Below are 25,389 nucleotides of genomic sequence, written 5' to 3'. Positions count from 1 at the left end.
AAACTTTCAAGGTTTCAATACACCGAATGAACTTCAAAGACAACAAAATAAAAGCATCCTATGATGTCACATCAGAACATTGATCTGAGGTTTTAAACGTCTTCTCACTCGACCTCTCATGTTCTTGCTCACCACAGTCACATCTGAAGCAGATGAAAGTGTGACGGGGCTGTTTGGATGGAAGATATTATCATCACATTGATGTTACACGTCACTTTACAGCCCAAAGAAGATAGCCAACATCTTCACTTTTATAGACATATAATATACTAGCCTATATTTTAATCTTTTGAGATTGATTTGAGAGATAATTCATAAATAAAGATAATAGGTTTTAAACGTGGTCCTGAATATTATCTATTATATCTGAATTCATAACAATCCACCTGAAAATACAGCGGAGATGAAAGTAATTTGGGACGAAAGAAACATAGCGATTTACCCAGAGTGTTTGGGGATTAAATGTCAGGAGTTCCTGTTGGGACGAATGTTTCACTTATTACTTTCATCCCTTTGCTCATGTAATTAGATTACGCTGATTTAATTACATTTAATTTTCATATTGCTCATAGTCTTACAACATTTTATAAAATGCATTGACATTGCCAATCATAAAATATTCGAAACAATTAAAGTTTGTACTATTGGGTTATTTTTTTAAACGTGTGATAAAACTGAAATTTTAAATGAAATGTAATTTAATATTTTTTTGCAAAGATAAAAGATAATGTGTTTGTAGTTACATATTAACCAGGTCATAGTCAGTTCAATTACTAAAAAGTAATTTTTAGTAACACCGTTTTTTTTATATTTCCGTTACCTTTGACCATACTGATGGGGTGGAAAGTAACAATGTGCATCTTATCTTCAAAGTGAAATTATACAAAAGTCATTAAACATTTTAATAAAATATCACCTGGTATTGCCAGACCACACTTGTGAGTTACGGACCACAGAAAAATATATCTCTTTCTGAAAAATGATCTTTTAAAACATTTACATTTTACATTTAGGCATTTGGCAGACACTTTTATCCAAAGCGACTTACATTGCTTTATCTTATACATTTTACATAGGTATTTGCAATCCCCTGGGATCGAACCCACAACCTTGCACTATTAACGCAATGCTCTTACCACTGAGCTACAGGCAAGCTATTAAATTATTAAAATATTTTTTTGGGGACTTTAGTACCCGCTCTCCCCTACTACACTCAACTGTTAACTGTTGTAAATTTTAATATACTGTAGTACTAATGACTACACTTTGTTGATGTATTATAAGTTATTATGTATGATAAGCTGTATTAAACTGTAGTATATTTTCCTTTAGTGTACTTTCGTATTTTCTGTGGCAAGGTTCAAAACACTTGAGTATCTAGGAATTTTACTACAGTAACAACAGCGTTTTTACATGTCCATGTGGGTTTGGAAGAACACGAGGTAGGCTGAGTAATTACAGAAACATTTCGTACGGCAAACACATTTGTGGCCAATCGTTTAGTGAGAATAACAACTGTGTGTATTTCATAGATATGAAGAGCTTTCAATAAGGAAAAGAATGTGAAGTTCAGCATGAGAGAATGAAGAAGTGCAGTAATAAGACAGAAGTTTCGAGCGAAATTAAATAAACAACTCCGTTTACCCATCCAAAACAGGTGAAAAGAATTGAGAATAAAAAATTCTGGCTGTTATTTCCCAATGGCTGCACTCAACACTTAGACATGTAATGAGAGATAAATGAAAAACATTTCTCCAGTTTATGAGAGCGCATCTCGACACACATTACATTTACATTACAGCACTTTACAAAACAAAAGCTGTTTGTTAACAATTGCCTGATGCCGATTGTCGGATAAAAGTCTAATTCATCATTTATTCTGGAAATGCTCAAAGCAGAAACTATCAAATAAGACCTCTTGATCAACCAGATAACCCCTCATTCACATACTTTTACAGTATGTACTAAATACTGTATGTGGTTGACAAATATAGGTCATTAGAAAAAAACCAACACAACACATTTGTTGTCAACTACCTGAAATCTTTATTCAGTGCAGCATCACTGAACTCCTCCCTCTCGCTGTGAATTGTGGGTAATATTAGCCTTTTGAGTGTTCATGGATCCTCACTTCCAAATCTCCTCTGTGTACTTTAAGTGTACTAATTTATACAATCGATGATTTGGGACGGTCATTCTTATTTAAGATGGACAATATGCAGGACGCAAGACAATTCAAGACATCAGTTAACAAAAACATCCAAGACAGCACCTGGATTATTAAAAAAACTTTATATTTTTCATTCTAAAACATTTTAAATAGATCTTAAATACTATTTATACTTTGAACTTTGAGGGTGTGTGTGGTGTCCATATGGATACGTATTAAACGTCAGTCAATTCTCTTATTGGTTTTAGTTTGTGTGTAGTTTACAATTTCAGCATGATCACTCATGCATGCATAGCAAATACTACAACGGTCATCAGTTTCAATGCTTTGGCACATCACAGCGTCAATCCACAGAATTGACATAATCTTGTGTAAACAGAATTTCAACACAATTCAACAGTTTGAAACTATATTCGATGAAACAGCCTGTTCAAGGAGATCATCTAGAAATGAATATTCTCATTCTCATTCACTCATCCCATCACTGCATATCTGAGCACAATTTGAGAGATTGTTAAAGTCTCAATAGCAACTGGAGCCAGATTGAGTTCTTCATTCAATCTCACCTCTGTCTCGACGAACTCACTGAGACATGTAATCCTGTACAGGACATGTAATGATGCTGAATGAGCCGTATTCACAAGACCATGAGATGTCATGAATATCTCACGAATACATTCAGCCTTCTTTTGGACCTCTCATTGATATCTAGAAGGATCGATTAAAAACATCTCTTAACCCAAAAATGAAAGTATCTTACTGTAAATTATCTGCAATCCAGTATCTGAGAGATGACGTGTTTTGGCTAACCCGGAAGTAGGCGCCGCGCATCGTTCCCACGACCGAAAAACCTTTTGGAAGATCGCAAAAAATAAGCTCTGTGATTAAAAAAGGTTCATGATGTTTAAACGTCTTTGCTATCAAAGATAATCTTTACAAATTAACACTTCTTGTTGCCTGGGAATCAATCAGCAGAAGTAAACTAACACGATGCTATAAACACACTACACTTAAGGTCGCTCGATATCAACGTCACCACCAACAAGCCTCCGACAACTTTCAAACTTTATTAAAGTGGGTAACCTTGTAATTTATTACTCCGTGAATTAATTCACATCTATGTTTCAAGAGATTTGTGCCCATGTTGCATTATTTGTGAGCTTTATTTGCCCGAAGACGTCTAACGCCCCCACCAAAAGAAGTAGGCGCTTTTAGCATCTTGTTAGCAACCGCCATTTTTAAGACATTATACAACTTTCAAAGATCACAAGCGGGTCATAATTGGTGTGTTTTGTGTCATAGAATAAAATGAGAAGATATTTAGAGGTTTTGTTCATCACGGACCTTATTTTAGGCAAAGTAACAAAAACCCATTCAAAAAACCCGTAGACTTTGGGGCGATGGAACCGGAAGTCCTAAAATGCAAACTCGCTACCGGGATTGGCATATAAAAATACGTCATCTCTAAGACACTCAATTAAAATGAACCGCATACAGAGAAGGTCTTGTGGAATGGTAGACTGTTGGCTTTTTCTTCTGTGCAGAGTCCCCGGAGCCCTGAACATTTCTTCTTCAATTCATTTCCAGCAGCATCTCTGAAAGAGATCATAAACTCAAAGCACTTCATGTCAAACCTCTCTCTTTCACTGCTGATGGTTTCTCTGCATTATTTATTAAACGTATTATTCACATAAACAGAGTAATACATCAACATGCCACAAAATATACAATATGAAACATTTACAGTGATATTACCACGGTTAAGTGGTGTTGTGAGAGAGACACAGCAAGGAGGTGTTGGTATGAATCACTGCGATGCTTAACCTTAAGTGCTTTAAGACTTAACAACACCAGCAATCATCATGTAATGTAAGACATCAACGCTGCATTAAAAAACGGCGCTGGACATTCTGTACTCGTCCTCATGTCACTCGGAACGCTCAATGATTTTGCAATGTTCAGAATTAAATGCAATTGTATATAGAACAGATAACAATCAGTCATTTCTGCTTCTCAAAGCACCAGGTGATTTTTTGGATAACACTTTACAATAAGGTTGCATTTGTAAACATTACTTACTTTAGTTTTTATGAAGTTGTTAATATCCGCATGAATACAATCTACTACAGAAGTGTTTTTGGAGTGCGTTGGTTGTCTTATCTGTGGCTTAAGAGATAAAACTCTTGGGTTCATTTTCGGAGTTGAATTGATAACGCTTCTCACATGCCGCCCTGCCCGCAACCTTATTAAGAGTTACGGCATCTTTTTTCCCAATTACTTTCCAGAAGTCCCTACACAATTTTAAACAAATTTCAGACATTGCTTAATGCCAGTGGAGTGATTCCTAAGTCCCAAAGCCACAGATAAAATGCATCTCATCAGACTCCACCACAAAGAGCTGAAGATCAATGAAAGCCAATTAAAGAACTCTTCTTTATTTAAAAGCCCTGCGTCTCCAGCATGACACCGACTGACTCATTTCTTACTCAACTACACACTGTTCTGAGGATGACCTGACGATATATTAAACTGAAACTAAATGAACATTTCTACTTTATGTGCGGGCAAGGCGATACGTTTGAGAACCTGGATCTATCAAATGAGTGCTATGTAGAGCTGAGTGCAGGTGGAGGCGATGTTGAATATTAACTCTAAACAATCTGTTCTATTACATTTCATTTGATCAATCTGAAGACTTGCAAAATCAATTAAGTTCAATTGAGTTTTATTTATATAGCGCATTTCACACTGTTTCATTGTTTCAAAGCAGCTTTACAGAGACAAAAACAAACAAAAGTTTGTATTAATATAACAATGAAGCTGCAGTTGATTTACTTATAAACAAGAGACAATACTGTATGCATCATACTGTATGTATGCGTTGCTGAAAATATGCATTTTTAATCTAGATTTAAATTGGGAGAGTGTCTCTGACCCTCGAATAGTATGAGGAAGGCTATTCCAGAGTTTACGTGCCCTTTGATGGATTTTGTTATTCTAGGTTCTATCAGAAGTCTGGAGTTTTCTGTTCGTAAAGAGAGGGATGGGTTGTAGCGTGATAGAAGCTCTGTTAGATAATTGGGGCCTAACATTCTAATGCTTTATAAGTGATTAGAAGTACTTTATAGTCTGTTGGGAGTCAGTGTATCGATGATAACGTTGATGTTATGTGGTCCAATTTTCTATAAGAACTCTAGCAGCTGCCTTTTCAACTAACTGTAATTTATTTAATGATTATGCAAGACCACTCTATGTAGTGAATTACAACGATCAAGTCTTAAACGCATTAACTTCTTTTTCTGCATCAGAAATCACAGAATATTCCCCCATTTGGCAATGTTGGAAAGATGGAAGAAGGCTGGTTTTGTGATGTTTGAGATGAGGTTTTCAAAAGACAGGTTGCTGTCCAATGTAGCGGCAAGGTCTTTAACTATATTTGCGGAGGTGACAGTGCATCCTTCTATTTGCAATTTGTAATCTGTATTATTCTGCTTACAGGTATTTGGTGTGATAAGTAATATCTCTGTCTTATCTGAATTTAGCAGAAGAAAATGACTAGTCATCCACTGTTTTATGTCCTGAACGCACTCTTCCAGTTTTGTACATTTTGAGGTTTCGTCCAGTCTAGATGAAATGTTTGACTGAGTATCATCTGCATAGCTATGGAAACTAATTCCATGTTTTCTAATAATGTAACCTAGGGGCAGCATGCATATAGAGAATCGCAAGGGCCCTAAAACCTATACTTGAGGTAATCCATTGTTTACTGGCATTTGATTTGATGATTTCCCATTTAAATGAACAAACTGATATTGATCGGATAAATATGATCTAAACCATTGTAAGGCTCGTTCCTGAATACCAATATAATTCTGTAAGCGATCTAGCAGTATGGAATGATCTACTGTATCGAATGCGGCAGTAAGGTCGAGTAAACTAGTAGTGCAAAGAAGTTGGCCTTAGTCTGATGCTAGGAGTAGGTCATTTGTAATTTTGTTTCCGTACTATGATGTGGCCTAAATAACGACTGAAACCTTTCGTGTAGGTCCTTTTTTTTGTAGGAAAGAGCACTGATACACAGCTGATATTGGTTCAGACTAAAAGGTTAAGCATTTAGTATCTCTTCTTTAGTGTTCTCAAATTTTCTCTGTGAAATATAGCACGAAATCATTACTTCTTAGATGAGCTGGAATATTCCGATCAGGTGGTGTCTGGTTATTTGTTAGGGTAGCTACCATTCTAAATAAAAACCTTGGAGGTTCCTGAGGTGCCGATTTCATTGCCTTTTTGTAACAGGACATACTGTCTTAACATAATTCTAAAAACCTCTAGTTTTGTTCATCTCCATTGCATCTTATTTGCATGTTTTTCTCTTCAGGGCATGTGTGGTGCTATTATACCTAGGTGCTACATTTTTCTCTCTAACCTGTTTAAATTTGATGGGTGCCACAGTATCTAATGTATGTAAGAATATGATGCTCATAGTACTAGTAACTTCTTCGAGATTAAGCGTGTTTAAAGGTGCGCTAAGTAGTTGGGACAGGTCGGGCAGGTTCTCACTAAATATTTTTTTAGTGGTTGGGATAATTCATCTGCCCTGTCGATAATGCAGAGCGATGCGGCTTTCAATTCCAATATGCATTTTACACGACACTAGGAAGAGTTTGGAGACATTATTACTGAGATGAGGTAGGATATCATTAAGATCAGTTCCATGTGATGTAACTAGGTCTATGATTAAAGCAATGGGTGGGTTTGTTAATGTTTTGCTTGAACCCAAATGAGATCAATATATCTATGAATGAAATTCTTTAAAATCCGAAGGCATCACTTGTGTTATCAACATGAATGTTGAAATCTCCAGCAATTAGTGCTTTGTCATCATAAACCAATAGGTCTGACATAAAGCCTGCTAACTATTTTAGAAGGTCAGCTGATATCTGGAAGAGGGACATTAAGAACAAACGTTTCAAATGACTTAAACCTCCATCCTGTGGATTGATTATCATTAAGAATATTTGTTTAGATTGTGGCAACACCACATCCATGACCAACAGAGTTCATGCTTATAATGAGATATTAGATAGCTAGTGAGAACTACCCTGAACAGACAACAGATCACAATACAATATATACAGTATACGATAGATGAGCCCTTACATGGAAAGAATAGTTCATCGGAAATCTCAATACTGGTCACGGGCACTGCTCTAGTACAGTATAATAAGGTCATATAAACATGAGAAATGTGAAGACGTGGCCCTGAGCATACCCGACAGTTTCTTCAGGTTTTGTGTGTGTTCACCACAATCTATAGTATCAGAAAGATCCACACACTTCACTGATGTTTCACAGAAAAACAGCCAGAAGTAATTTAAGATCAAATTATTTTTCAAAGCCCACAACCCTGAATCTTACATCCCATTCCTGTAGCTCAATTCACAGAATATTGTGTTAGCAACATGAAGGTCACAAGTTCAATCCTTAACAACACACAGACTGATCAAATAAAAAATGTTTAGACCGAATGCACCATAAAACAGTTTGAATATAAAATGGTATATAAATGTAAAGGATGATATGTAGAAGATCTTAACATAAGAGGTTTCTCAATATTCCTTACTTTGTTAACAATATTCTTTTGCTCTGCACGTCTGGGGATTGAATGTTTATTTATTTTGTTTTTTAGTGCACACAAATTCCTCTGGACAGTTTACTAATTTCCGGTGAAATATTCACTGTGTGATTCACTGAATACTTACAGAAACATTGACTTACTGACTGACTTAGACCTCTTCAAGTTTAAACCACACTATGGAACGTTTGCTCACGGTTCCCCCATGTGGTTGAAATGTGCAATTGTCTGTTTCCAGTGTCGTTAATCATGTTGCTGTATATAAGATTCCCCGTGGGCAGCGCAATACACATGAATTTGTTAACTAAACCGATGAAACCGGCGAATTCAAATTCATATGGAATCCATGTGGCACTCTTCCGCAGGCAGGCGATGGTCGGGGCTGTGTGTACCGACCCTAACACACAACTTACAGAGTGTGATTTGAGCTGCTATAAGGCTGCTCGGGCAGCACCGACAGAAGAATTCAGCCGATTAAGAGCTGTCCTACTGTAACCGGAACGCTCCGCACCACTCTTAGCGGCCTCGAACCAGGTCGGTCCGGCATGGGAGTCGGGCGCTCTAGCGAGGAGGCTAAAGACCGCAGTCTCTAGTGTCTGTCGCTAGAGCGTCCTTGAGGCCGGGGAGTGGGGTTTACATACTGCACAGCACTTCACGAGCTTGCCTCCGTTACATTCACCCCCCTAAACCTCACTCCCAATCCGGGTCACGGCACCAATGTAAGCGGAATGCTCCGCACCGCTCTATACAGGCCTCGAACCGGGTCGATCTGGCATAAGAGTCGGGCGCTCTAGCGAGGAGGCTAAAGACCGCAGTCTCTAATGTCTGTCGCTAGAGCGTCCTTGAGGCCGGGGAGTGAGGTTTACATACTGCAGAGCACTTCACTAGCTTGCCTCCGTTACACTACCACTGGAATTATTTTAGAGCCATTATTTTAAGGTCGAAAAAAACGCAATGTGTTGCTTTAATGCAGGAGAAATGTATAAACCACTTCTGTGTGTTTTGCTTTAAGTAGAGACATCTCTGTATCAAAGCAAAGCAGACATATATTTAGGGTTTAAGGCCTGGATCAACAACTAAACTTAGACAGGCTACTAAGTTTTAGTTTCGATTTGAAAAGTTTCAACCTCATTTAACAACCTACACTCTTTTACTACAGTAATCATAGTTGAATCATGGGATTTGTGACATAAACAGTGATCATTCTGTCCAAAAAAACACAGTTACTACAGTTTTACTATAGTAAAACCAAGGTTCATTTTCATGAGAGTCGATTCCCCTTTGGTTCTGAGGAATGAGTCACAATTTATTAAAGTCATATTCTATAACATAGTGTCTTAGGACTGTATTTGTTTTGTGTTGAACACACATAAAAAGTCTTGACTGCTTGTTTATATTATTGGATGGATCAACACTGTGAATTAATTGCTTACCGACCTGTCTGTGCAGTTACATTTGATCCAGATGAAATTGTAAACATCTCTCCTATAGCCACCGGCAGGGTTTAATTGAGGAGTTTGTGATGACGCCTGTGGGCTTGACCAGAAGAATCAGTTTGAGAAGTAAACAGGCTCTGAACGGGGAATATGATCTCATCAGGTGCTTAATAACTAATCACATATTCTGAGCTCATCATCGCTGCTGCTGGAAGCTCTCTGAGGGTCTCAAGAGGGGCGTGTAAAGCGTTATAACTTCTCGAGTGATCGAAGTGATGAACGGAAGATGACATTCACATTTATCTCAAATCTTTGCTCAAGACTAGCAAAAGCTCTCTGGATGGCCTCATTTCTTCACTTGCGGTTTTCATACGTGGTGGAGCGGTGAAAGATGCACCCGTCTGTCTGACAGTGCTGCCCTCCACATGGTAAACTGCGGCCTGACAATCTACGCTGGGTAATTGGGTTCAACCGCCGGCTTTTCTTTATCCATTCTGATGCCTTTTCCGGACTAATGGACCATGTAAAAAACTCTGCAGCCAAATTCTCAGCTTGTAAACTCCAGAGGGATTCCAACACAACGGTATGTCCATTAAAACACAGGAAAGTAAAATGCAGTCGGCGATTTTATAGGCAGTACTTTAACATATGTCGACACAGTCACAAACCAACAGATTCGTACAACACAGAATCACTGTGATGTGAAACTATTGTACAAGGTGGTGAATTTGTATTCATTTATATGATGTCATCTGATTTTATGCAGGTGATGATAAGGTTTGCGGGGCTTCATTATTTCTTTTTGTACAAATGGATCTAAATAAACCACATTTGAAAAATCAGGTTGGATCGTGTCATAAATGTTATCCGATATGAATAAATTCTGAGGGTTTGTATTAAGGAAAAGTTTCTGGTGTGGATTTGTGAAACTGATAGATGGAGCCGTCCCAGCGCTAAAAGATGAACCCCACGAGGTAAGTCAAACTAAGTCATATGTCTGCCTTTTGTTGGTTATCGACGTGTACATGCATAAATTACACAACATTTTTATAGTGAATCAACAGTTAGGCAGGGATCATGCGACGATGTTTTGTGTGCTTGTACTGTAATTCCGCCCCCCTGAACTATTTATGGCTCACCTGTTTTCGGAAATAATCGTAAAGCTGTATCTGTCTTTTATAAATGTGATCAAACAAAATACTCTTTGAAGATACGAAGTATGCAATACTACTCTATAGGTACTCAAGATTAATATGGGATATGAGGGAGAAAATGTGTGTGTTAGCTGTGTAACCTGTGTAAATGTAAAAATAAGGGAAGCAACTGACTGTGGAATTACGCTTCGAGCGACAAGATTTCGAGTCACAGCTCGTAGTCCTTCCCCGAATCTGCAGCCCTCTTTCCTCCCATCACTTCCTGTCTGTCTTTCCTGTCCTGTCAAACAGAAAGCCCCAAAAATTGACACCAAATGAGTATCTGTGGAAATCTTGCAAACAACCCAGAATCCATCTGTCATTAGTACAAACTAATGTTGTTTTAAACTGTCTGAGCATTTATTAATCAGACAAAACTGTGTGTGCTGTGTTGTGCTTGTTAAGTATCCAACATCTATATTAACCGCAATATCGCTGATGGCCACAATTAAAATAATAACCGTCTGAAAGAAACTCTTGAGACTTTTATAACACAATCAAACCATAACAACCTTCATCACGCTGAAGTAAAGTCAGAGTTCTGTAGCTTCAGTCCATGTTTGCTGGCGTTAAACTGATCTATATGCTATGTTTGATGCCGACAAAATGATCTTTTATCAAATATTCCAAACCAGACTGATCTCAAATGAATTTATAACCATTTTATGAGATGGCTAATTCTTACGATTTGAATAGCACAAAAACACACAATCATTTAAAAATAGGCCATAATGAAACCTCATCCTCTAAACTTACTGTCACTGCCGGAGGCGAAAGCAAATCAAACTAATGAGATCATACAAATTCAGATGTAATAACCTCATAAAATACTTGGGATTGGCACAGACTACCTCATATAAAAACCTGAAACACTGACAAAATACAGGCATAGAGCAAAAAGACTTTATAGCGAATGAAATATATATTATTATAAAATATGTTTCATTATACTTTATAGGCTGTTAATAATCGGTGTTTGGTTTTAATATAAAATAAATATTACATTAACATTAAATATGTTCATATTTTATTGTATATTAATTGTATACAAATTTAGTTATAGATTATTTTCGAAGGTCTACCAGAAGTCTCGTTTTGGTCAAGTAACTTTTGTTTTTGTTGTTGCCGCTTAAACCGTCTATATCAGCATTATAATTTGGGTTGTTGTATATATTTAAAGTGACAAAAAGAAAAATAGATTAGATGATGATGGGACATTAATGGGACAGTTTGGAGCTGATTATATAGGTTCTTTACTGAACGATGCTTCACTATTCATTTACACAGTGGTAATCAAACTAGGGGCTGTGGCCCCCTGGGGGGGAGCATCAAGATGGGTCCAGGGTGGCCACCGATTTGGTGGCATTTTAAGCAAAAAAAAATTAAGTAAAGCAATTGATCATACATTTTGGGCAATCAAACTTCATCAAAATGATGTTTGTTTTCTGCATTGTATAATTGATTGTCTTTGGTTTCATTTAAATTCAGAAGTCTTTTTTGGGGAGGCACTAAGCAATGCAACCCACACAAGGGGGGCCTAACAACCCAAAGGTTGAGAACCACTGCTTTAACATCATTACGTTTCCACCTACACCCACAAACTTAACTGCAAAACATATATAACGAAGTCACAATCTCACATCTCCCCACCACTCAACATCTTCTTCATCCATCCGCTGAATTCTAAAAGTGACAATTTCAATGTTTTCTGCTTACTTTGGTCTGAACACAATGACGCCATTGGATAGTGAATGTTTCTGCGTTTCCAACAAAAACAGAAGTGCAAGAAAATGAAGAGCTAATCTTCAGCCCTGATTCTTTAACGGAATGCAAAATTTCCTACCGTGCAGCGTGCGATTACATTTACATTGATGCATTTGTATGCTTTCACCAAAAGAAACTAAGTGCAGTCAATCTACATCTGATCAGTTTGTGTTATCTGTGAATCAAACCCCTGACCTTTGTGCCGCTTACACATCGCTCACCAATTGAGCTACAGAAACACTAGAATTACACCAATGCGCTGCGGAGACGTTCACGAGCACTCATCATGAAAATTCAACCCTTCACATCTGAAAACAGCTTATGTGTGAGTGCTTTCTTTGTGTCAATACAGGATCAGAAGAGTCGCAGAACAGCTCTCGTGTAAGCTTTAGCATTCTGAAGAGATCTCAAGAAACTTCGGTCTGTGACCTGCTTCTCTCTTCAGATGATTCACTGACCGTGGAACTGCTTCAATAAAGATCATTATCATTCATCTTCATCTGGTGGAGATGCAACATCATGATTTCAGGAAGATCTGGAGCGTTTCTTGAACAAGCACATCACACGACCTTCTTCACTCGCTCTCTTCTGCCCCTGTCTGAAATACTACTTGTTGCCAAATGGCATTTCTTAATAGCCATGTTTTCTAAATTAGTATTTGCTCACGGGAGGATATTGTCAACAAGCAGATGTCCTCTGTACATATTTACATGCATAATGGGATCTACAGAAGTCTTGATTCGTTATTCTCTCATCTCATCTTCATTCATCAGGAGTCCCTATTCTTTCATTAAAGCCTTTTCACACCAAGGACAATTACTGAACTACTGAAGAAGAATGTCAAAACCTATTCTTTTCTCTTTTCATTTCTATGCTTTTCTTTACTATTATATTCTATTCTATTCTTTACTATTCTATTCTATTCTATTCTTTACTATTCTATTCTATTCTATTCTTTACTATTCTATTCTATTCTATTCTTTACTATTCGATTCGATTCTATTCTTTAATATTACATTTTATTCTTTACTGTTCTTTGCTTTTCGATTCTGTTCTGTTGTGTTCTGAACTATTCTTCACTATTCTATTCTACACTTCACTATTCTATTCTATTCCTTATTATTCTATTATTTTTGTTACTATTCTATTATTTACTGTAACATTATATAATATTCTTAACTTTACTTTACTTTTCTATTCTATTATTTTCTATTCGTTACTATTCTTTTCTATTCTATTCTATTCTTTACTTTTCTATTGTATTGTATTGTATTGTATTGTATTTTATTCATTACTAATCTATTCTTTACCATTATATTTTTTACTATTATATTCTAATCTTTACCTTTATATTCCTTAATATTCGATTCTTCACCATTCTAAGCTATTTGTTTCTTTACTAATCTAATCTATTCTACATTTTTCTATTCTTTACTGTTCTTCTCTATTCTATTCTATTCTATTCTATTCTATTCTATTCTGTAATATCTAATCTTTACATTCATAACTATTCTTTTCTGTTCTGTTCTATTCTTTACTGTTCTATTCTATTCAGAATCTACTTTCAAAGTATTTTTTTATGAAACGCTCCACCATAAAACAATGACAGCCAATCAAAATCGATTGAATTGAAAGATTGCACACGTGTAAAATGTAAAACTTAATTTAGACCTTTACCTTACATATTTCTCCATGCTATGGGTCCCAGCAGCATCAGGTCTTCATCAGTCTCTTGTGTTTATATCAGACTCTAGCGCATTGTTTAAGATGTTTAGCAGTTGATGTGTGAGAGATCACCTTCAGACTCCATTACACCAGAAGAACAGGAGGAGGATGCTGGGTAATTTTCTCTGCAGACAGGCTGTTAATTAATAAAGCGGCTCTCCTTGACGACTCTGTATTGTGTGAAAGAGATGGGCAGCATCTCTCCAACTCCAGCTTTCTTACACTTATGTCTAGTGCAATAGCCAACATCCAAACCGAAGACTTTATATTCTTAAACGGTTCCTTTCAGTCTGTTAAAACAAAACAAAACAAAACAGTTTAAAACGGACCTGGTTAACACTTCGTAAACCAATTTGTCTATTTTGACAGGGAAGTGGCTTTAAATCATGTCAAAAGACATTTCCTAGCGGTCAAGACTCAGTATGAGCAGAGCAGTGAATTCTGATGTGCTTCATGTGAAATCATGCTTTTCTTTTGCATTGACGAAAACCAGAAACACTACATTAACACTTGTCATGACTGAAGTGAACTTAGAATCATACTTAAAAACAATATATAAAGTATATAAGTACTTGTGAAGAGGTCATACCCTAAGTGATTTCATTTGTTAGGTTTATATTCCTTTGTATCCATGTTTGATTCATTTTGTGAGGATGATTTTCGTTACTTTTCTTATGGTCTTAGATGCACATTAGATTAAAAGAAAGTTGCGAAGAGTTATTTTCTTTCTTTCCTTTATCCAGAATTTGTAACATTTTCATTTTCTTACCTTCTGTCTCCGGGCTCATGACCCTTTTTATTCCTTCCAAAGGTATTATGGGTAGTGTAGGCATAGTTTTTCTATTGTGTGGGCATTGGAGGGTCGTTGTTATCCTTTGTTTGTTGATGAAAACTTTGTGACTGTTTTTGTTTATTGTTCTTGATTTTCTGGTTATTTATCATCTTTTTTATGTTAGAAATACACTTTGAAATTGAGTGTTAATTATATTGATTTATGTGTTTATGTATATGATATTCATCCCCCCCTATGTATTTGAATGTTTTGTTCCCATGGGTAGAAAATGGGTGCTTCTCAATATGCCTCCTCGTTCCCTCGCTCCTCCGTCCTCCATCCTATGACCCGGAAACCGATTTAACTCAGCAATTTAGAGGACATCTCAATTTTCTAATTGCACCGGGCGGAGGCGAGAATCGAGGAGGCTTTCCGAGGAGTCATGAGGGAGGATACACAGACAGGTGTTTACTTTGTGGAAGTGTTTTATCGACTAAACCTGACGCGCATATTATTCTTCCCCACCCTTGCACATCGTCGCATCTTTAGATCATAGCTGAACACACATAAACGTGATAATTAAGCATTACATTATTTGAAATATAGACCTATTTCAGACAGTATAGTTAATATTCATATTGAAAATATATATATATATTTATAATTTATTGGACATATATTTAATATACATATCTGACCACTTTTAATAATGTTTATAACTTTATTCTATTGTAGTGGTGATTATATAATCTGCCTAAAGGTTGTACTTAACTACTTTTTTTTTCAATGTGTACAGTCATCGCATTATTGTCTGTGTGTCTAAATATTGTTGATGAGTTATTCATGAATGTTAGACCCGTCTTGGAGAAGCTTCCTTAGAAATCAGAGACCACAGGCCATATCAAACCTTTCTTTGATTTCTTCTTCAAGAAGAGCAAATCTTTCTTAAACGTGATCCGAGTTTCTTCAAAGCTCATAGCGAATTCAACCTGATCCTTTTCTTGCTAACAAGATGCTGCTTCTGCTGTCACAATTCCACCGTTTATCGATTTCTCTTGAGTGCGAACTCGTCAAAGAGGTTTAATTCTGGGAGTGGAGTTCATGAAGCTGGTTTCCAATAGCAACGGCGTTATTGTTCGGCTGCCTGGCTGTTAATTTGCTTTTGGGAGGAGAGCAATGCTGTCACGATTCACGTTGAACACATCCATTCTTTTCTTCACAGCCGAGAGGCTAGGAGAGAAATAATAGTAAGATCATTATTGTTTATGCTTTTCTCGTGCTCCGTGTCTATCCAGAAACGGAAAAAGTCCAACGGAGTGAAATTCAGCTCATACAGTTAGAAAACAGAGCGGGACGCCCGATTTAACATCTTTTATTTAACACAAAACTTTCACATTCAAGCGAGAGAGAGAGAGAGAGAGAGAGAAAGAGAGAGATGGGAAGAGAGAGAGGCAGAGAGAGAGAGAAAGAGGAAGAGAGAGAGAGAGAGAGAGAGCGAAAGAGGAAGAGAGAGAGAGAGAGAGTGTGAGAGAGAGAGAGAGAGAGAGAGAGAGAGAGAGCCAGAGGCGATGAACCTAATTATCCAAGAGAAAAATCGAAGTCATCTTTTCACCGTTGTTCTGATAATAATTAAAGTGTGTGGGTCACAAAGAAAGGGCGATTAAAGACAAGCTGAGATGTTTAATAATAATAAGACATCACTCATTCACATAATGCCTTCAAGAGAAACACAACATGAGCGACAGAGTAAAACTTCCCCACTGTGCAGTCTGACGTTGACATGACAGATTAAAAAAGAAACGTTCACCCAAAATTTAAACATCTACTCATTATGAGGAAAACTTGCTTTAAAAATCTTTTCTCAACAAGCGGCACAATTTCATGCATCATTCATGTCAAACAGATTTATACACCAAAGTTTCAAGGAGGAATGAATTAAAATCCCAATTTTAACCCGAGCGTCTGTTATATATGACCGGATCATATTTACGCGAACATCATGTAAGTGTCAGAATTGAAAACGCCCTTATTACTTAGATTACATCTGTTTTTGACACCAGGCCCAACGAACGCCAGGTTATGGTATGCACCGATCTATAACGACATTGATAGGTCGAAAATATCAACGACTACTTCTCTAGCCCCGCCCACTGGTTTCGGCAGGACAGAACTGAAGTAACACAGGTGGCGCGGAACCAGATAGAGCGAGCAAGCAATAAACATTTTTCATTTTTGTTTATTTTTCATGGAAACGTCTACTTATAAATTCTTCAATGCGGCACGCCCATTAAAACCAGAGCTGGCCTCAAAATCTGGGTAGAAAATAGCCTATTACTTACTGGTTTTGATGTTTTTGGATGTAAAAACCATGCAAACGTCATAAGTAGACCTCATATAACAGTATAAAACAATAGAAAAGCAGTTCATCAGACCTATAAAACCTAATGATTTGGTCAAACCCTCCAACAACAGTGTTTGCTTTAGCAAAAAGAATTGATGATTCTTCCACCGCTGTACACAGATTTATCTATCAGAGAAATCTGAAGAGACTGTGAGAAAACTAATATCTCACTCATGAGAAACACCGGGTTTCTGTTTCAGTGAGAGTGAACTGCACACATTATCTGTCTCTTTTGAGTAAAGAAACTTTGGTTAATTGTGCAGAAGTGAATGCTTTGAAATATCATCATTACTTCATGGCTGCACGAAGCTGAGTTTGTTTATGAATCAGAGAATATATATTGTATGCACATGAATTCAAGCGTATAACACTACAAACCTTCAGAGGAACAGGAAATAGCGCTGGTTGCTTTGTTTCCTCCTACACATCTTCCTTTAAAAGAAACACACACACACTTAGGCCATGTTCACACTTGACTTCTTTTTTGAAGCTGCCAGCGTCTGTTTAATATTGTAGTCCTATGGAGTGAACCAGTATTTTACAAAAAGTCTGGATCGCTTTTTTAAACGCCAGCGCCAGCACCTTTTTCTGCAGCTCACTGCAGAGTTTTTCACAGCTGACTAATGACAGAGACCTGTTGTTTCCATTGGTGGATTTATTCAAGAAGGCTCAAAGTCGAAAAAACAAAATGGTGGCCGAAACACACATTGGAGAACAGTTTTGTATAAATGTAAGTTTAATTTTCCCTTTCAATAACTTTTGAATGCAGTTCTAGAGAGAAATGAGTATTATAATTTTTATATATGTGATTGGTTACTGCTGTTTATAATTCAAATAGACCTATGTTATGTTGCCTATGAAGCCTGTCTCTCTCAAGCTGCCTTTTCTTTACAAAAAAGTGCCCTTGTCAAAAAAGAAGTCAAATGTGAACACAGCCTTAGAATTGCAAGACTATGTTTCATGTTCTTCTAAATATCCTTCCCATTTCATTTGCATTGTTGAACTTAAATGTTTCTACTTGTTTAAAATGTATAATTATCTTGTAAATAAAAATGAATGTCACCTTTCTTATTTTTCAATTTGAGTTGAGTTCTACTTCAGAACACAAAGGAAGATATTTTGAAGAATGTCGAAAATCAAACAACACTGAACCCCATTGACTTCCATTTTATGAAGACAAAACCTCTAAGACATTTCTCAAAATATCTTCTTTTGTGTTCCACTGAAGAAAGATTTAAAATAAATGAGGACAGAATTTTGATTTGTTAGTGAATTTTCGCTTGAAGCCATTATAAACATATACACTACCTTTTAAATTTCTGATGGACTGAAGGTCAGTCTCCGGCCTGTGCTGGTCCTCTGCTTCTGTTTGAAAGGACAAATCTAACACAAAGAAACTCAAACATACAGCATCTCATCAAATATTTAAAATGCAGCACTCAAAGAAAGTTATCGTTACCATTACAGACATTATCTCATCTCAAATGTACTTTTACTGATTCAATTACCATTTTTCAGCTTTAAAACAAACAATTAGTGACATTTTCATTCCAGCGCTCTGCGATGTTTCCAGTAAATTATCAGATTATGTTACAAACTAAGAGGTTTAGATGACTGGAGGGAATTGAGTTTTCTAGGCGGGGTGCATTTGTGTTAAATATGATGTAACCGGATGTACCTGCACATCTGTGGTGAGACGAGCAGTGTACTGCAAATGTAAAGCGACGGATGACACAGATTCTAGAAACCACTAGAAACAGAGAGACTGTGATGTAATGCGTCTCCACCTGGAAAGACACAGTTTGATATTTACAATAAAATGTCTCAGGAGAGATGAAAAGAGAATCAAATGTGTAAATGAGATCTGTTGATCTGGATTTGAGTAGATTTGATGAGAAATGTTTGAGTTCATAATGACAGCTTCAATAATATTGACTTTTGATTGCAAATTTGAGCTGAGTTTGACACATGGTTGACAATCACTATTTTCTTCCTCTTTTTCACGGAAGGAATATCTGAGACTCAGATGAGACAAAAGCATCCGTTTGATCTTCATGTAATTTAATGTATGTCTAGTAGAAATAACTGAGATATTAATGAGATTTCATCTTTGATTTGTCTTATGGGAACACCTCTCATCCACGCACCACTGAGTGATGGGACCTTATGTCAGCAAGCAATGAAAGCATCAGGTCATGATTATAAGAGAGAGAGAGAGACAGAGAAATACACAGAGAGAGAGAGAGTCTTGTCTGTGTAATTATGGGTTAAATAATTGCTTGAGGACAATGAGCTAGATAAATGGTGTCTTTGATCTGAAAGGTCTCAGGACGGCACTCAAAGAACAATATGTTCCTCCATGTCTATACCCATGCATCAGATGAGATCTTTAAAGAAGTGTATCTGTCGTGTTTATTACTTGGATTCATAACCCTTGCAGAAAAGACACATGAATTTCTGTACAACATGTTTAACAAAACATGTGTGCAAAAGCATTGTGTTTACGGACACGAATTTCCCCCTTTTTGTGTCAGTCAGCACGACTTTCAATCTAATATATTTAAATAAGCGATATATTTCATATATATAAATATATATCAATGTTATCTGATGGGAATTTATACCTATTTTTCAAGGTGCCTCATTCGTGTGAATACCTATTTCCTATGATCTCATTGGTATGTTTTGTTTTTGTTTGGTTAGGGTAGGGTAGCCATTTACAGTTGTTTCGCCACTTTGGCGAACTGTGATTTTAGGGTTTTGGTTGAAGTAAGTTGTTGGTTAGCCACATCCTAAAATATGTCCGACTTCTTTTGATATCAGGTTATCAATAAATAATTGTACACACACATGCAAGTCTGTGTGTTAAAAGTCGTACTGAGTCACACGAAAAGACATTTGTGCTGACTGAGAGTATAAAAAGTTGTGCTCACTGACACGAAGAAATAGAGATATTCGTGTCCATGAACATCAATTAATAGATTCCAAATTCTGTGTCTGCCGTGAGACTGGGTTGAGAGGTTAAAATATTTTTTCCATAAGTGTAAAAATGTGTCGTTTAATGCCGAGTGTCTTTTATTGGAAAGACCAATCACAACACATTGGGGAAGCATACCAATCGTAGCACAGTGGGCTTGTGAAAGGGAGGGATTGAGAGAAACTGAGTCTTAGAAAAGCTTCTTTGAGAAATGATATGATATTAAATGCATTTTTTGAAAACACTACAGCGTTTTTTGACCTTGTGTGCATTTTAACCTGTTGCTGGGGACCCAAATACAATAGTAGGACACTTAAAAATAAAACATAATGGGCAATTTAAGTCAATGATGCAATGAAAATGTAAAGCAAAATGCTGTCAAAATATCTCCAACAAAAATCTGTCAAACTGCTGTTATTGTAAGATTTAGTTCCCAATTATTGTGTTATTCTATATTCAAGATGTTTTCCAAAACCTAGCAATCCACCCACCACTTCGTTTTATGGCATCTTAAGCACGTGTCCTATATCCACAGGGGGTTTGAAAAGTTAGGCAGGGACTTTTAGATCCTAATTTGAATAACTTTAAAGGCAGAACTACATGTAACTTTGACACAGACAGCAATCCCAGAATGCATTAGCACTATAAAAATACTAATGAATGATAACCCAAGTGTAAGTACCCCACATATTTACATGCAGCGGTGGAACAAAATTTACAGATCACTACAAAATTATTTTTCGTTTATCTAAATGTACTATTTATAGGACGGTGTTTAAATGAAATGACTGTTTTCACCCAAATTCCAAATATAAATATTTATTTTATTCATATTTATTTGCAGTAAACTGCAAATAGACAAACTCTTTTAAATAACAAGAAAGAGGAAATGTTTCAGAAGTTTATATTAATGTTTGAAAATGTTTGTCCATTTGTTTTAGGATCAGTTCATAATTTAATATACTGTATGATGGAAAATAAATATATTCTTTAAATGACTTTATGTCACTCCTAAGGTTTGATTCTGTTAAGTTAGTTAAGGACAACACGTTTTATGTTATGTCTAACTCAATCGTGTGTTGGCTCTTTTTTATTTTACACGCATTCAACACAAAATGATACAAAGTGTTAAAATTCCATATCACAAAAAAATGTTTTTTAAAGCATCAAAACACATTAAAATGATACAAATATTGAATTTTTACATGTCTACAAAATAGTTAAATATATAACACCTTACATGGAGGCTTTCGAGTCCACTGTGCTGATATCAGAGAAATATCTGCAGAATAAATGTAAACATGGGAAAACTTGTTAAATGAAGCTGAGAATGCTCGCTGAAAGCGCAATGAAATTACCTTAAATATTTAATAACACGGTGCATGCAGTGTGTGTGACTTTGTGAATGCTGATTACTCTCAGAAAATATGTTTGTCTTTTCTCCGTATTACATGAGTTGATGACAGACAGAAGAGTAAAGCATCCTCAGCTGATCTGTACAGTATGAGATGATAATCGCACGTAATTATCCTGATTATTTCTGTCCTCTCAGTTCATATAAAACATCCCACACCTGCAGCGGTTAACACAGAAACGTATCAAGATAGATTAGTGCAGGTGACAATAACAGCACCTGAGATAACACACCAGTCATCACTTAAAATAACAGCGAATATCAGTCTGTCAGTGAAGCAGATTCTGTCTGTCTTTTGTGTTAAAAGTGAGAATGCATCAGAACAACAAAAGACAGATTCTACTTCACATAATATACTTTTATATTTTTCATAACGTTTAATATCTGTTTTAATGTTATCATTCTTACTTTATTACCTGGGCACTTTATGTTCAATGCCTGAGACTCACAATGACATCATCGGAATATGAACAACCCTGCAGAGAATTATATCTTTCTAATCACAAACAAAAGTAAAAAAGAATGCTCTGGTAAGAGCAGTAATACAAACACACATCTGTGTGCTCGCTGTTCATGCCTGAACGACACAAACACATGCCAAGAGCTATTTTCACTTATTCACTCTCATCTTGTTACTTAAAGCTGCAATCCATAACTTTTTTTGGTTAAAAATAGAAATCAGGTCAAGACAGTGCTGAAAACTGTAAATTCTGTCAGCACTTATCATCCTTGTGTCATTTCAAGCCAGTGTGACTATCTTTCACTGACACATTTCTCAAAATATCTTCTTCCGTGTTCCACCGATGAAAGGGCACATTTACAAACATGGGAGAATACATGACAGAATTTGGGATATCCCACCTTTTTGTCTCCCACACAATGAAGGTGAATCACTGATCTATATAAATGACCAACGGCAGGAGGTGAATCCATCTATAAAAACTGTTTTTCTGCTTATTAGGTACGCTTTTAGTTCATGTTTGGTTGAATTGTTACTTCTGATATTTTTTTTTCAATGTTTATTTTGGGCAGAATAGCGACGTATGGAAGCAAATAAGAGACATAATGTTTTGAAATTTAACAGCCTATGAATACTTGATTTTGAATTATTTTACTTCGGAAACCATGTATCTGAATTTATTTGTTTCGAATTTACCTCTATGAAATTTAAATATGAAAATTCTTGATTTCCAATTTAAAAAGCTGAATTTAATGCTCACAAATTCAGATACCAAATAAATCAACTTACAGAATTTCAGATAAAATACATTCAGATTGATCAAATTTGATTGCTCTTATTCAGATCTCAAATTTCAAGTTAATACTTTTCAAGGAAAACATATGTCTAATTCGACTGCTCAAATTCAGATCGAAAAATTCAAGTTAAAAATTCACATGGTAACATCCGGGCTACCCAGGATAGGAAAAACAGTTGAGCCCAGAGCCCGTCTGCAATTGAACCGAACCAATGAACCGAACCATTGAACCGAACCAATGAACCGAACCAATGAACCGAACCAATGAACCGAACCGACGTCGGTCGAAAAATAATAATAATAATAGTTCCAAAAAATAATTAGCAACAACATACTTTTGTTCTGTAGAGTATGATTGTACATAAACAGCAAACTTACCGGAGCGCCTTCGTTTTCCCTAGAAGTCATCTTCTTAACAGGTTTAATATCCGTGCCTTGGCCTCTTCTTGGATCATGACAGACAGTCAGGTTGTCGTGCTCTGATAGGCCGCCTGACGTCGGTTCATTGGTTCGGTTCAATTGCAGACGGGCTCTGGGCTCAACTGTTTTTCCTATCCTGGGTAGCCCGGATGTTACCATGTGAATATTTAACTTGAATTTTTCGATCTGAATTTGAGCAGTCGAATTAGACATATGTTTTCCTTGAAAAGTATTAACTTGAAATTTGAGATCTGAATAAGAGCAATCAAATTTGATAAATCTGAATGTATTTTATCTGAAATTCTGTAAGTTTTTTTTTTTGTATCTGAATTTGTGAGCATTAAATTCAGGTTTTTAAATTGGAAATCAAGAATTTTCATATTTAAATTTCATAGAGGTAAATTCGAAACAAATAAATTCAGATACATGGTTTCCAAAGTAAAATAATTCAAAATCAAGTATTATAGGCTGTTAAATTTCAAAACATTATGTCTCTTATTTGCTTCCATACGACGTGTAGAAATTAATTTATAGAAGTTGAGTGTGTATTCCACACTGTTGTAATGGCACATGCGTAGATGTTTAGAAATAAAGCTTCATGACTTCAAGAACATATCCAAAACGAGATGCGTCAGTTAAAAAAAATTAACTTGTTTTTTAGTGTGCATTCCAATTATTATTAATCAAACTGCAGTTAGTTTGTTTTGATTTAAGCCATAATAACTCAAAAAATGAAGCTCACGGTCGCAGACTGCATGAAGCAGAACCCAGATGCAGGCAGCAGTTGCAAAACACAAACTTTAATTCCCAAAATAAATACCTACAAAGATAACAGAACATAGAACTTAAAATAAGACTTCCAAAGAGATACCAAAAACTGAGAAACATGATAACTAAAATGGATGCTAGGCAGGAACTAGGCAAGGTGAACTAGACCAGGTAGTTAAACCAAATTAAAACAGCACAGGACAGCAAACACAAGGGCATTTAATAGGAGGACTAACAAGGGATAATTATAGTAGGCAGGTGTGGGGAATGAAACACTGGCGGGAGTTAAACAAGGAAACGAGGGGGCGGGGTCAAGAGACGAGATAGGAGAACACATGGCAATCATATACAAACACAAAACATATGGGGCTGTCATGACCGCTAACTTACACAATAAAACACAATAAAAACATCTTAAAAAACATGATTTTTGAAAAACGAGTTATCTAATTTAAATAATAAATATTTTAAATACATTTTTTTTATTTTAAATATTTTCTAATAAATATCTAAGAGCAAACTCTCTGTGTACAGCATATATATGTATCTGTATTTAGATTTCATAATAAATACAGGTGTCTTGTTGATCTGATATGTAAACCGTCATGAAAATGAACGTAACTTACTCTATATCTAACAAGACAGAAAAATTACAGATTAATATATTTTACCATTTACATGCTTAAAACATTCGCGTTGAGACTTTAGATTTAATGGTAAGTTACTGTTTTGTCGTTAATATGTGATAGCTCCCTAGTAATACCAACATGGCGGCACTGTAGCTTCAGTGTAATGACCTCATGAGGAATCCAGTCATGTTTATCGATCAGTTTGGTGAATAGTGACTTTCAGACAAAAGCTCATCTGAAATAGCTAAACTGTAAGTTACTGAAGAGAGAGCTGTCATTTTAAGATGAACTTTCCCTTCGATCCTTCCCGGATCTATCATCATCAGTATTTGGTCTGTGGAGTAAAAGGTCATATTGGCCGTCACCGTGGCCTCTGTAAGCAAGAAAACATCCAGAGCATCAATCTGAATCCTGAGGACAGACCATGTCCTGATGATATTCATTGATGTGCGCTTTGTGTTTTTTACGGGGTACGGGACATATTCAAAACTTTTGGGAACGATTTTCCACCCGTCCCTTCGCATCGGATGGGTGTTGAAATCCACGTTGATATCTGTTGAAAGATGACATATTTATATCGTACACCCAGAGATGAGAAAGCGAAAGAAACTGTGGCGTAAATCACATTTCAACCGGTGACTGGAATGTAAACGTTTGATTTAAGGCATGAATATTTAATCCAGGATAAATACACAGGAAGACTCGAAAGCACAGACATCAAGTTAAGAGATGGGAAATTGGCGATATTTTTCACCCTTCTTTGCGGTGACAGCGTCTGACAAACAATTAATCTTACACGTCGCTCATCCAAATATGGATTTCCAATTTG

General features: G+C 36.3%; 1 protein-coding gene across 1 annotated transcript in view; it reads right to left on the bottom strand.

The window, feature by feature from the left end:
- Nucleotides 1-16,356: 16,356 nt before the first annotated feature.
- The window catches only part of farp1 (FERM, RhoGEF (ARHGEF) and pleckstrin domain protein 1 (chondrocyte-derived)), a 163,958-nt gene continuing 154,925 nt past the window's right edge, over nucleotides 16,357-25,389 (bottom strand). The window contains exon 25 of the mRNA XM_056770669.1: nucleotides 16,357-16,366. The gene's annotated coding sequence lies outside the window, so the exon portion shown is untranslated. The remainder of the gene's footprint in view (nucleotides 16,367-25,389) is intronic.

Source organism: Triplophysa dalaica, chromosome 2, assembly GCF_015846415.1.
Source record: "Triplophysa dalaica isolate WHDGS20190420 chromosome 2, ASM1584641v1, whole genome shotgun sequence".
In the NCBI taxonomy this organism is placed as follows: Eukaryota; Metazoa; Chordata; class Actinopteri; order Cypriniformes; family Nemacheilidae; genus Triplophysa; species Triplophysa dalaica.
The sequence above is the reverse complement of the archived record's forward strand: the minus strand, read 5'-3'. Positions and strand labels throughout refer to the sequence as shown.